Source organism: Physeter macrocephalus, chromosome 13 (assembly GCF_002837175.3).
Source record: "Physeter macrocephalus isolate SW-GA chromosome 13, ASM283717v5, whole genome shotgun sequence".
Lineage (NCBI taxonomy): Eukaryota > Metazoa > Chordata > Mammalia > Artiodactyla > Physeteridae > Physeter > Physeter macrocephalus.
Window position 1 is genome coordinate 11,110,336 of NC_041226.1, and position 14,794 is coordinate 11,125,129.

Genomic DNA, 14,794 nt, shown 5'->3' on the forward strand with positions numbered 1-14,794 from the left:
CGGCTTTCTTCTCTTCAATATTCTATCCCATAAATTCTAGAACATCAGCTTCCTTGAGTTCCAAACTCTGTCTTAATTCAGAAAGACCACTGGGCCCTGCACGCCACATCAGCCAATGCTTGATGCACTAAATACTTATAGTGAACAAGCAGAAAAGTGTCCTAGTCCTTGTGGCACTTGCATTCTAATGTTTTACAAGAAAAGGAAATTTCCTGGAAAGAAATCTCTAAGAAACACAGAAAAAAATACAGGCATACCTCATTTTATTGCTCTTCACTTTATTGCATTTTTTTTTTTTTACAAATTGCAGGTTTGTGGTAGCCCTGCATCAAGGATTTTCCCAACAGTACTACTTTTTAAATTAAGGTATGTGTATTGTTTTTACAGACATAATGCCATTGAACATTTAACAGACTGTACTGCAGTATAAACATAACTTTTTATGCACTGGGAAACAAAAAAACATCATGCGACTTGCTTTACTGCAATATTCACTATATTGTGGTGATCTGGACCTGAATCTGCAATATCTCCGAGAGATGCCTGTATGAGAGATGTATACGAAATGCAGAGAGTCAGCAAAATAAATAGGAGCCAAGGTCATGCACAGAAACAATATGTACTGTACATGTTACTGTTGCTGGGATGAATAAGCCCTCTCTCCATTTTCAGATTCTTGCATCATGTGCTCAAGAGTTGAAGTTCTAGAAGAAATAATCATATTGGCAATATCTAAGATAGTTCTCACCCCAAGTCCTAGAAGGAAGGGAGAGGGAACTTCAGGGACCCTAAATTTTTACCGTGGAAGTGAGGCATTGTCTCTACTGAGATGGTACATGACTGAGGATTTCTTATGAGGGGGATTTGGTGTGAATAGGAAGGAGGGCAGTGGTGAGAGGCTGGACAGTCAGAAAATGACAAAAATCCTCTAGAGCTGCATGGAAGAGTTGAGACCCATGGAGATGGCAGCAGTAAAAAGCAAAAATAAAATAGAAGCTGAGTTCAAGAATTAGAAAAAGAAGAATAAAGGTTATTTATTCATTAGCAGCGACAAAATACACATCAGGGAGAGGAGAGCTGAGTTCTGAGCAACTAGGGTGGCCATTCAGTCACCAGCACTCTTGCAGGCTAACTAGAGATACTGCTGTGTTCTGGATGGCAATGACTCATGTTCCAGTTGCTCACGAGGACTGGATTTATGGCAGACACGATAATTTTCTCTCCCTTTTTATTCCCATATGCATTTACAATGAACTCATCATTAAACAAAGAAACCGAGTGTGTCTGTTCTTGATATCTGAAAGAACAGACCAAACCCCGCTCTGCTAAGTAATGAGGAAGTTATGCCAGGGCCAGAAATGCTGGAAGTTCTCCAAGCTGTGTAGATTCCTTGGTCCCAGTGACTGGGGAATCCCATCTATAATCTCACACAGAACCTCCAAATCTTTCCCGCCTGCACCAGGCTTTCTGTTCTGGGACTTTATTTTAAGAGATGTGACAGAAGAATCAATGGTTTGAATACTGTGTCCACCTGTGATGCCTCAGCAGGCATGATTCACTCAAAATAAGTCCCTGGGCATGGAAGATTTTTGCTTTGATGTTTAGAGAAATTATTTGTCCCACTTTGATTTTTCCAAACGTAGACTACTTTTGTTGTCTCAGAGGGCTAGACACAATGGAAGTTCTCTCCAGAGAACAAACTCTCCTTGAACACATTAGGCTGTGAATTGGGAGTTGTAAAGTGGAGAGAACAATTAAAATCAATGACAAAATTTAGCTTCCTGCCAAGAGTAGCTTGCCCAGTTAACAGACTGCACTCAGATGCCTGCAGTATACGAGAACACCCCTGGGCTAGCTGGCTGCTCAGCTGAGGGACACACTAATTGCTTTTATTAATGAGGAGAGCTCCCTTTTCTCCACTGATGTTTCTTGAACTTCCATCTCATGCTTGGTTGGTGAAGCATCACTACTACAAGCCAAACCAAAGTTACAATATTTTTGTACTAATCGAAATCAGCAAAGCATACTTTTGAAGGAGGAAACAGGAAAAAAAAAGTTATATTTAATTCCTAAATGGTTCTTTAAAATGATGAGCATTTTAGAGTGTAAAATCAAGTTATTATCAAATGAATTTCAACCAGCTACAACATGTTGCCCCAAGTGCTACATGTGAGTTTTGGGGGTTGGATACTAGCTTTGAAGTAGAGCACTGGATTTGGAGTCCAAAAACCAGGGTTCCTGTACCAGTTGCTCAGGGACACCCAGAGTATCACTTGATGTTACTGGACTTTAGCCTCTTTCTTTTGTGAAAAGGGGATGATCCAGGACCACACTGTCTCACAGCCCTGGGACTGGGATCCAGTGAGACACTGCATGTGTATAAGGTATGTGTATAAGGCAAATACAAGAGACTGTCATCTGAAATAGTGGGTCTCACATACATTCACTATGTTTATCCCACCAGAAGAGGTTAAACTACCCATTAGTGAGGACATACTGATCTCTTAGCACAACCCAACACTGTGGTGGATGAAAGGGTTAGTTTATGTCTCTGCTCTTACCTCTGTCAACTGCTCATTCTTCAGAAAGACCAGTAGTTTTGTTGATAGAGCCATGGACAGTTAGAAAGAAAGACACTCACTTATTCCAAGACCCAGCATGACCCAGAATTAAAAGGATTATTTTGAGGGGGATTCTTGTCCTCCTGACAATATTTTCCCTTCAAAAGAAAATTGCTTCTCCCACCATTTGGATAATAATACAAGAAAAGAAAGCATTGTGTCTGGGAAAATATTGCATATATGGGAGAAGGTGACAAGGAGGGAATAGAACAATAAAATGAACAGGAAAATATGTAAAAAACTATAAAAGGAGAGAGAGTGCTGGGGTATGGAGAACAAATAATTAACAACAAAGAAAAAGATATTAGCAAAGAGAGATGCTAATTTAGCAAGAGAGACCAAAAGATATTTGAAATCAACTTAGAAAACCATATTACAAAGAGATAATTTTGAAATAGAGGTCACCCAATACACAGAGCTGTGCTGAAGTCTGTGCGTAGAAAGAGGGATGGTCTAATTGAAACTAGTTATGTAGCTTAACCTGCAGCCCTAGTGGTTTAATACCTCTGTAATCATGGATATAATTGACACGCTTATAATGTTTTATTTATTCTTCCGGGGTCATGTTTATTACAGACTGTTTCCTCTTAGAGTTATTTATGTTCCTGTCTGTCTCCTTTACCAGAGAGTAGATTCTTATGGGCCAGTCTTCTCAATTCTGTGTTATCTGCAACTCCTAGCACAATATCTATTATGCACTAAAATTTTAATAAACTTCTAAATTGAGTTGAATTATTTCAAGACTTTGTTATCTCCTCTGTGTGTGTGTGTGTGTGTGTGTGTGCGTGCGTGCGTGTGCAGGCACGTGCATTCACGTGTGCATGCCACATGCTAGGTTCTGGAGAGTAGCATTTTGGTTTTAACTTCTCTAGTTAGAAATATGACAACAGTGCACTAAAATACCAGGAGGACAATTCTGATAATCTGTTCACTAAACAATGCCCAGGGAGTAATTATCTGTCTATTCTTGATGGGGTCTACCTGTCCTCATGTTTAGGGGGTAAGGAGAGGAAGTGGGGATTAGAGAATTCATATCCTTGCTGGCAGGTAGAGCAGGTCGAAGGGAGTAAGTAGCATTGTGTCTAGAAAAGAAATATAGTACAAGCTATAATCCTTGCCACTTACAAAATGTAAAATCTATTTGGAGAAGAAGAAAAAGCTGAAACAATTAAGCAACTACTGATGGGAGCAAGCCACACATTTCTTTACATAATGGGAATATTTTGGCAACAAGTGATAGAAGGCGTTACAATTGCTCTCCAAGACGAAACTAGTTCAGCTTCACTCTCCTCTATTTTTGTTTAGTTATCCTGAGGGAAAAGTTTTAGCCCACATCTTCCCGCTTAGTTACTCCGACCCTGTCAGTGTTTGAAAAAGTCCTCCAGCACCAGCACCGGCTGATATGGCAGAAGCTGGTAGGGCTGTTAGCCTGCATCAGTTGACACTGAAGGAGCAGAATTTGAAAGTAATTTATGGTCTCTCTTGATTGAGAGCAATGTACAACTTCCTGATACAAACGGTAAAGCTGCTTCTTTTCTCTTTGTCCATATGTGACAATTTCACCCAGACTGTGAATGTGTGTAAAGACCCCTGGGTGACGGTGACACCTGGACTTTAGATGAATAAGCCGAACACTGAAAGACCAAGCTCGTCTCATGCACTTGGCATTTCCACTCATGCCGTCTTTGCTTACGCCAGCTCCTCAGGCTGAAGGAGGCTGCCATCTCCTATTCACTATAGAAGTTTCACTTCTCCTTATCTCTATGATAATTTTTGTTTTTTACACCTAAAAAAAATCAAGAATTGTTTTTTATTAGAGGGGAACAATGATCAACGTAAGAAAAAAAAGATTCCTTTATTATATGAAGATGGAAAGCTATTTACAGGAGGCATTGACAACTCAGAGGATTTTAATGTTTTCTTCACTTTTCTAAATTCATATCCCTCTGGTAGTGAAACACCTAAGGATGAAAGGAAAGGGTGGCATTCTTAAACTAAGAATTACCTGTTTCATGATTACTTTATTAAATTGGCTGTGTTCATATCCAAAGTTGCTAATGGATTGTGCATATGGTACGAGACAAAATGGCAGTCATTGTGGAGTTTAATATTGAAAACTCATGCAGCATATTCAAGTGGTGTGAAGACTGAAGAAAGAGAGAGAGGGGGTGGGAGGGAGGGAGAAAGGGAGAAAAATAACTGATTTTGAAACAAAAAGACTTCGGCGTTTACATGCCCTCCTTTCCAATTTATTTGAATACGCGAACATGAAAATTTGACGAAAGAGCTAAATTCACACTGTCAACTATCTACATACAGACGCCTTTGACATCTAGTTGTCTTTCTCTCTGTCCCAAATCTTTCCATCATAACAGTAAACATGAGACATAAGAGACTACAGATAGAAACTAAGAACATAGGCTTTGGAACTAGCTTAATGGGTTCAAATTGTGATCAACCTCTGATTTACCTGCTGGGTGAGATGGGGGAAATTACCTAGTTTTTCTGTGCCCTCACTTCATTGCTCTACGCCGCAGTCTCCTCGTCTGTAAATCTGGAATGTAGTAATGGTACTTACTTCATAAGGTTGTTGCAAACATTAAGTGCATTCATACATCTGAAGCACTTAGAACAGAGACTGGCACATAGAACACGTGTTAAGTAGTCTCTGCAAATTTTAGACTCATAGAAGTCAAGTTGCTTGGCCAAAAGAATATGGGAGTAAAACTGTAATACATAATATCAAATTGCACTCAAAAACAAACAAAAAAAACCCCGTACCCATTTATAGTGTTAGCAGTATTTTGCAATTGTATCTAGTTCTGCAAACACTGCTGCCAATGGATGCCTGTCAATCATTTAAATTTTACCACTCTGAATCAGAACGGGTAGTTCATTGTTTTAATTGATATTTTTCTGATTACCTGTGAAGTTTATAGCATCTTTTCTTGTGTTTATTACTACTTGGATTTCTTCTTCAGTGCATTTTCTGTTTATAATCTTTTTAAACAATTATTTTATTGAGTTGTTATCTTTTTGTGTTTATGAATTTGTGGCAGCTTTTTTCATTCTGAATATTAATATGTCATCTATTACTATATATAGGTTGCAAATACTTCTTTTCTAGTCTATGGCTTGTCCTTTATTCATTAACTTATTTAAGACTTCCCTGGTGGTCCAGTGGTTGACTCCGTGCTCCCACTGCAAGGGGCCCAGGTTCAATCCCTTGTCAGTTAACTAGATTCCCGCATGCTGCAACTAAAGATCCCACGTGCCACAACTAAAGATCCCACGTGCCACAACTAAGACCCCACGTGGCCAAATAAATATAAAATAAAAAAAAAAAAGAGAGAGACTTATTGAGCACTTAGTGCTAAACAGTGCTCTAGATACTGGAATTAGAGATGTGAGAAAGACAAAGTCCCACTCCCTTGGAGTAAATAGTTTAGTGTGGAAGATATACAATAAACAAGTAACAAGATAATGTTATATAAATGTTATAAAGAAAAATAGAGTAGGGTAATGGATATAAAATGATGTAGCATGCTGTTTTAGGGATGTCAGGGGGTTCATCTGAGGGCTGACATGAGCTGATATCTGGATGAAAAACATTCCAATCTGAGGAAACAGCATGTGCAAAGGCCCTGAGGCAGAAACATGATGGCTGTGTTTCAGAAACTGCAAGAAAACCAGTGTAGCTGGAGGACTGCAAATAAAGAGGAGGGTGGTATGACACAGACTGGAGAGACAACCAAGGCCCAGGCAGTTAAGGCCTTGTAAATTACAGTCTATGGCTTTTATTTCATTGGAGAAGGGAGGCAATTAAGGATTTTGCATTGGGGAGTGATGCAATCTGACTTGCACTTGAAAAGGATCATAAGGGCTACTGTGGAGAATAGCCTGAGTGTGTGTGTGTGTGTGTGTGTGTGTGTGTGTGTGTAAGGGGCTGCTGGGACGAGTGGGAGCAGAATAATCATGTGGTAGGTTACTATAGCACATAGCAGGTAATTTTGATAGCCTAGGCAGGAGATGACTGCACCAGGGTTTTGGCAGTAGGAGTAGTGAGAAGTCACCAGATGAGGGATGTATTCTGAATGTAAGGCTGACAAGAGCAACTGATGGTTTGAAAGTGGGATATGAGGAAAAAAAGAGAAAAGATAATTTCAAGGTGTTTGGCTTAAACACTAGGTGAGTGGTGGAGCCCTTGGCTGGGATGGAGAAAACTGGAGGGAAAAGAAAGGAACCTCTCTTGTACGTGTTAAGGTTTGAGAAGCCTATTCAATATCTCACAGCTGCCTATGCCCTGGGTGAGGAGTCTAGAGTTCAAGGGGGAGGAGGTTGGAGGAAGTGGCATGAGTCTATGAGTCAGCAGTGCATGGATTCTATTAAAAGCCATGGAGGGCTTCCCTGGTGGCGCAGTGGCTGAGAGTCCGCCTGCTGATGCAGGGGCGGAGCGGCTGGGCCCGTGAGCCATGGCCGCTGAGCCTGCGCGTCCGGAGCCTGTACTCCGCAAAGGGAGAGGCCACAACAGTGAGAGGCGTACCGCTAAAAAAAAAAAAAAAAAAAAAAAAGCCATGGAACTCTGTGAAGTCAGTGTGGGCAGGAGAATGAGGCTGCCCAAGACCAAGTCCTAAGGCGCTCCAGTACCCACTGGGGGAAAGAACAGGGGGAGGATCCATCATGGGCCCTGAGAAGAAGTGACCAGTGGGGTGAGACAACAACCAGGGGAATGTGGGGTCCCAGAAGCCAAGGGAAACACTTAGAACAATGCCTAGTGCCTAGTAAATGCTACATAAAATTAGCCGCTATTATTAATTCTGTATGAAGCCCTATGATTCCCAGGTAGTCCCTTATGCTCTGACCTCAAATAGGGCTGAATTCCATGACAGCTTTGACCAATAGAATATGGCAGGAGCTGTGATAGATTCCAAGATCAGATCTTAAGTGATGGAGAAGTAGATCAAGTTGAGACTTTAGAAGAAATACCACATTTGGCAATGTGAGGGTCATTAGTGACTTTGAGAAGAGAGGTTTTAGTGAAAGGAGACCCAAGTCTAAGTGGATTGCTCTCTAGAGAGAAGAGCAAGAGGAGAAGCCTATGTACCAGGTGAGGCATTTTGTTTTAAAGAGGAACAGAGAAATAAGGTAGTAGCCAGAGGAAGATATAAAATCAGGGGAAGTTTTTATTTTTGTAAGATACTTTTTTAGGATGATTTCTGGTGATGGCAGTGAGCCAAGAGAGAGTCTAAATTAATGATGCAGGAGAGAGATAGGACAATTGTAGAAATAAAGTCCCTGGGTAGGTAAGAAGGCATCTGATCCAGTGCCCAAGTTCAGATTCTGACTGTACAGAGGAGCACAGATCATTGATCCATTGGTAACAAAAAGCAACAGAGCAAATCTCCAGGGGCAGAGCGGGTTGGCTGGTAGATGTTTCAGTGGGAGGACAAGGAAGTTCAGTTCTGACTGATTCCCTTTGCTCAGTGAAATAAGGTCATCAGTTGAGGTTGTGGAGGAAAGAGTAGATACTGGAGGTTTGTAAAGAAAGAAGAATGAATGAACTGTTAAACGTGGACGGTGTGGCAGCTGCGTGAGTCTCTCCAGGAGGCCCCGAGGGGTCCTTGGAGATGTGTGGTCGAGTTAACGTCAGCATGGTGTTTTTAATTCAGCCATTGTTATGCATTTTTGTCCATCTACATTGTTTATGTTGTTTATTTGTCTTTAATCATATGTAAGATTTTTTTCTCTTTATGTAGGCAGCTCAAATCTGCTAATTTTTCCTGTATAAATTCTGGGATTTATATATTGTCAAGAAGGTTCTATTTCCATTCTAAATTATTTTTTTAATTCTTCACTATTTCTTCTAATAGTTTCATAATAAAAATTAGCATTTTATTCCATATGGATTTTTGTATGTGTGCATGTGTCTAACTTCATTTTTCTCAAAATGGATAATAATGTGTCCCAACATCATTTTTCAAAAATCCGTCCTTTTCTCTCTTAAATGCCCCATTTCATATGTGCACGCTAGTTTTGGACTTCCATGGCTGTTTCATTTACCATTTGTCTGCTCCTGCATTATTAATACCACATTCCTTTCATCACTATAGTATTTTTCAATATCTGATAGTAAAAGTCACCATTCAAATTTCTTTAAAAAATTTCATAGCAAAACTTGGGAATTTTATCTTCCAGATGAAAATTACCTTCCAGATAAATCCAATTCAATACAATAATTGCCTTGTAAAACATCATTTAAAATCCTGAAGAAGTTTTGCTTGGAATTAAATTGAATTGATAGATTAATTTGGAGAGAATTAGCATTTACAATCTGAGGACTTTTCATAGAGAGACCTGTTATTCTCAGTATTTATTTGGGTCTTCTCTTATGTTCTTTAGAACAGTTTTATAGATATTCTTCAGTGAGGAAACTCTGTGGCATTTTAAAGGCATTTTCTCACTCTGACACCATAAAACAAAACTCGTCTATTATCTTCTACAAGGCACCTTGAGCAAATTAATCTCTTTGTGCCATAGTTTCCTTATCTGTTAAAAGGGGACTGTTGTGAGGAATAAATGAGTTAGTACAGGTGAAGCAGTTAAAGCAGTGTCTGGTGCTGCCATTATTATAACTCCTTTCAAAACCCCGTAATCCTGACTAGTCCTTTGTGTTCTGACAACATCAAACCACTGCCATTCCACAAAAGAATATGTGCCTGGGACTTGCACACATTATTCCAAAGTGTCTGAAAAATGTAATTTCCACACCTTCAGCTTCTGTAATAAAGGAGAGAACCTGCTAGGGCAGGATACTACTGACAATTTCAAAGAAATGAGAAAGATTTCTCATGTAATCATAAAAATATGTAAAAAATTATTTGGGAACTGCTCTGTAGTTGATTATTTGTGTTTGGTACCAGTTTTTTTCCTTTAGATGTTCTACATAATCTAAAAGCCAGACAAGTTAAATTTAAAAATATTTTAAAGGCAGAGGAAGACTTTGCAATAGATGAGTTCCCTGAGTATCAGTGTATTTATGTATACAACCAATAAAGTACATCCTTTGAACCAGCCATACAAACACATGACATTCGTTTCATATTTAACATTTTAAATTATACTACATTATGCTATTTTTCATGTGCATTCAACGCTGCTGCTTTTACACATAAACAGAGGTATCCATTAATCACCAGGAAGAGGAAGCCGTGCAAAAACTACTTTGGATTGCTACATTTCTCACCTAATGGTTTCATTGCCAGAACCAAAAGACCTATTAGACCCCTCATCTGTTAAAATATATTTTTCTAGGAAATATTAAATGTTCTCAGTATCAGAAGTCCCTCAGAGGACTTTAATAAATGGATGCACATATGTTACATGAAAAGTCTTCCAATATATTCTTCATTCCCCCTCTCCTTAAAAAGCAGAGTTTTAGGGGAAAAAAAAGTTTAGAAACTCCTAGGTTGGCCTTAGGAAGGTGACACTCACTCTTCCACAGCTATCATTGACTGGGTAGAGAGTGAAAAGATGGCAAAAAGGGAAAACCTGCCTCTATTTCCCTACGTCATTTCTCTCTCTCTCTCTCTCCCACTACTGAAATAAGGGAATACATCTAATTATAGAACAGTGGGCTCTCCTTCATCTAAGTATGAGCATAAGAGCTTAACGGAAGCACTATCAGGGTGTTTCAGATCACTAACTCTGAGAGCCCTGGGTTCCCTTCTGGAGGCCATGTCCTAACTTCCAAGAGTTCAGCACATGCTTCATAACTAACTGAGCCAGCACTGAAAAAAAGGCAGCCTCGGTCTCTGGAGGACGTCTTCAGAAGAACATGGTAACTAGGGTACTAGGTCATTGCAAAGGTACTTCTGAAAGTAAATGAAATAGAGGAGAAAATAGCGCATGTAATATTAATGCAGATTGCACTCAAGAAAGAAATATGCTCGGATCACAGTGTCTCTGTGACCCACTGCCCTAATTTACACACCCTTAAACTTATGCACTCCTAATCCACCATGAGTCTATGGTTTCTGCTCCTCTCTGATGTGTTTATTTCTCAAAATTGTTGAGTTCATCTTTTTTCAGAGAGCAGGATCAACAAGATATATTAGAGATAAAGTGGAGTGAAAACTGTACTGCTCTTGACCAGAGGACTGCAAATGCCTGAAATCTCATGGGGTGGGGAGAGGGGGTTGGCACTTCCCTTCAGTTCCTTCATCTGGGTTTGTCCGGGCCTCAAAGCGCTAGCTGAGTCCCCACCCTTCCCCCAGGCAGTGGATCTTCCGCTACTCACTAGGAGGGTGGGCTTTGAGGATTCTCAGAGAGGTGAGGAAATAGGCCTCTGAAAACAGGGCTATGGACTTCCATCCCAGGGGAATCCTGAGCCCAGGCCCAGTATATAAATGTTCCATATGTTTACCTTTATGCAAAATTAAACATATTTGTCAAAATGAAAAGTCATTATGGACTTAACCATTGTGAACGGCTAAACACCAAGCGATGAATCATGATTTAAGGAAAAAGTAGAGCAGAAGAGGCCCCAAAACACATTATACTGCACCATGCAATAATGTAATAGTCCCCAAAAGCTCAAACCAGGAAATAATACTGCTCCAGAAAACTGGCAAGGCTCTGGAAAATAGTATTTGCCAAGAAAAAAAGAGTTCCTTTGAAATGGTTATTCAACTTATCATAGCAGACGCCATTTTCTTTTGACATCTGTGATTTCCCTGTCATTTAGTTTCTGAGAGAGCACTGCTCTGCAGATCTTTACAACTGCTTTACACAGTTGGAAAATGATGATAAAGTTCAGTTTCCATCGCTGACTATTCCCAAGTACGACTAAGTCCTAAAGGATCCTCCTCCTGTAGGGTTACAGACAGAGCTGGGAAGCCATGGCCTGTTAGAGAGAGAAAGCAAGTCCTAAGACAGAACTCACCTTTCTGGAGTTTAACCTGGTTTGGGATTTATGTTTTCATGCAAATCTGGTCATAAAACATAATCCACACAATGTTAGATAAAGTCTACCTTCTAGATTGTAAGGAACAACAACAAAAAAAGCTACATAATTGGCCATCTTCCTTGCTCAAAAATGTCATCATTTATTACTCCGTGCCTTTCCTTTTCAGTTAAGCTGATCAAGATGAACTTAAAAGCAACAGTGCAGCAAGAACAAGGCATTCAACAAATAGCTGATAGATTGAAACAATAAGAGATTCACAGAGTGAGTACATGCATGATGAGAAACACTAATTAAAACAATATAGTTGGTCTGGTGTTTTTAGTTTTCTTAACAAGAAAATGCACCCCAAAACTCAATTTCATCATATGGAAAATGTGGGTAAATATAATGCAGTTGAAAAATAGAATCTATATGATTACAGGTAGAGAAACAATTAGTGAGAAATTGAAAGGTGAGTAAGAGAAATGGGAACGGATAAAGAGACATGGGCAAGATATGATCTGGGAAGCTCCATGGAATAGAGAAAAGCGTGAAAGGGAGGAGGTCTGAAGCACATGGTAGTTTTCCAGTCCGTCACTTGCTCTCTGTAAGGGACCACTTTCATTCTGGAGAGGTCTCTTGAATGAGGATTTGGAGAAAATGGTGAGACTGGCTGTCAGAGCAGAATATCACTCTGGAGCAGCAGGGGAGAGTGCCTGCCTGCTAAAAAGAAATGAAGGATGGAGAAAGGAGCCAGTGCCTCAGGCTGGAAGGAAGCAGTAAAACAGACACAGAGGCTGCACTGAGGCAGTTAATATGCAGCCGCCTCAGGGGATGGCAGGCCTAACAATAACCACATCAAAACACAATTCGATGAGAGGGAAAGATGTTGTGAGGAATTTAAATCAAATAAAAATAAAGACCATCAAAGCATAGAGAGAATAAGGATGTTAAAACAATAAGGGTACCCTCTCTCTACCAGCGACATTACATCATCAGCAAACTTCCCTGCTCTAGATTCTAAAGACATTGTAACCTGGGGGCCCACTTGCAACCTTCGCATTTCCAGAAATAGCAGCAGATGATGCAAAGTTTCCCATCAGGAACCAGACATTTTTATCTTTCTGTCATCCTTAAGGAAAAAATAAAAATCACCATAGCTTGTTTTATTGAGTGCTTCCTGTATGGCAGGCACTGTTCTGAGTACTTCCTACATGAATTCAGCTATCTTCAGAACAGCTCTGTTTTATTATTATCCCCATTTTTCAATCGAGGAAAATGAGGTACAGAAATGTTAAGTAACCCTCCCAGAGTCACACAGCGAGTAAGCAAGGAAGCCTGGATGCAAACTCAGGCAACCTGGCCCCAGAGTCCATGTTCACGACCAATGCATGTCACTCTCTCCTAGGATACCAGCAGCAACACTGTAGATGACCTTGGAAACTTCTGCACTGCCTTCCAAGGACCTCATTGTCATAGGGAGACAGGACACTAGGTGCAAACCGAGCTGTTTCTATGAGATGCACAGTGTGGAGACAGGAGTGCACATACTTGTGACAAGGGAAATCTGGCTCATTTACCCTCCATATTTGGTTAATTCATGAGAACGCTGACCTGGTCCTAGTCCTTTGAGAAATTTTTAATGTCGTCTCATGTCTCTTCCCAAATATGAACACCTAGTAGGCTCTTTATAAATCCCGGTTTGCTATCAGATTTAATTTTTAAAATATAAGATATCTCACCAAGTACTCAGTGTTTATACACTCTTGTCTGTATAGGTTAGACCTTAAACTTAACTGGATTTTCTAATTATTGCCATTTTTGTTTTCCTGAAGCCTGATGCTGGGCTTCTGGATTTGCGAATTTGCAGAATGTGTTCCTTCATGTTTGTCCTTTTGTGAGCAGTACAATCCATTGCTGATTTACAAGGTCAGGTTCACCTCACAGTAACTGCAGTAGAATGGACCAGGTTTAGAAAGGTGGAAGAGAGGAATAATAACAGGATGTGTGAAAACTAAAAAAGTATATATAAATACATATTCTAAATAGAGAAAGGGTATCTGAGCAAATCAGTTATAAAAGACTCTAATCTTTCACGAGAGAGAAAAATGCTGATGTTGATGGGAATGTATTTCCTTTTATTAATTTGATAGGTGTCTTCTCCTTGAAGACAGTATTCACCAGTTAACAGCTTCAGCAATTCTCCAGGCCCTCAGTCCATCCTTGTCTTGGTAATTTTGGAACACAATGTGGCATCTTCTTTCTTGGCTCCAATAAATTGCAGGGTTTGCTGCTCATCTTCTTTAACAAGAGTTCTGATTCTTTTATAAAAATGGGCCTCTGAGTGTAAAAGGCAGTCTAAGCCCCTAAAGATATCTTGGGTTGAAGAAAGAGAGACTTTCGAATGTGGCAATAAAAAATAAATTACACAGCATTAAATTTACTAAGTAAGCAAGATAATAGAGTCTGAAACCAAGGTGCTGAGTGAGCAAGCTTCCACCTTAGTCAGAACTGAGCTGTGATGTGACCCGAATGCTAGTCCTGCCATGTGTAAGATGCATTATTGAGAGGGCATCCGTTATCGGCATTAGTTATTCAGTTTGTATGACATTTTTCATTACTAAACTTCTCTTTTCCAAAGCCTATAACTCAGTGGTAAAAATTTATATCTTCCATTATTTTTAAAGGACCAAATTTGGCATACAAATTCTAGTGCTTAAAATGGAATTTTATTTCAGGAGAAAATTGGGCTGCATTCAAGTAAGTTTCTATTGCATATTACAGAAGCTTACTAGCTTAACTGTTATGTCTAAGCATAAGAGAAATAATTGATACTGTGTGGGATAATATTTTTATTCCTGCATGCACAATGCAAACCGCCTTGCAACCATATGAAAATATCGATCTGGCAAGTCGGGAGCCCCCAGAAGTTTCAATTCCTTTCCTGGGTGCCCACTGAAGGTATTTCTGGGAGTGACAGTTCTAGAATAAAGCCTCAGTATAGCCTTCATGTTTTAAGGAAAGCCAGGGGGACTTGTAAATGTGAACAGCCCACAAGTGAAAACAGAGATGAGATGGATCCCACCACTCAGCTGGCTCTAAAGATCCAGGGCCAGGAGCAGGTGTGCTCAGGAGCTTCCAGTGGACACAGTTGTGTGTGCTGTGGTCTCTCCCCAGTGAATTGAGGTTCACGATGTCATTATTGGACATCAGGTCACTGGCCCAAGAC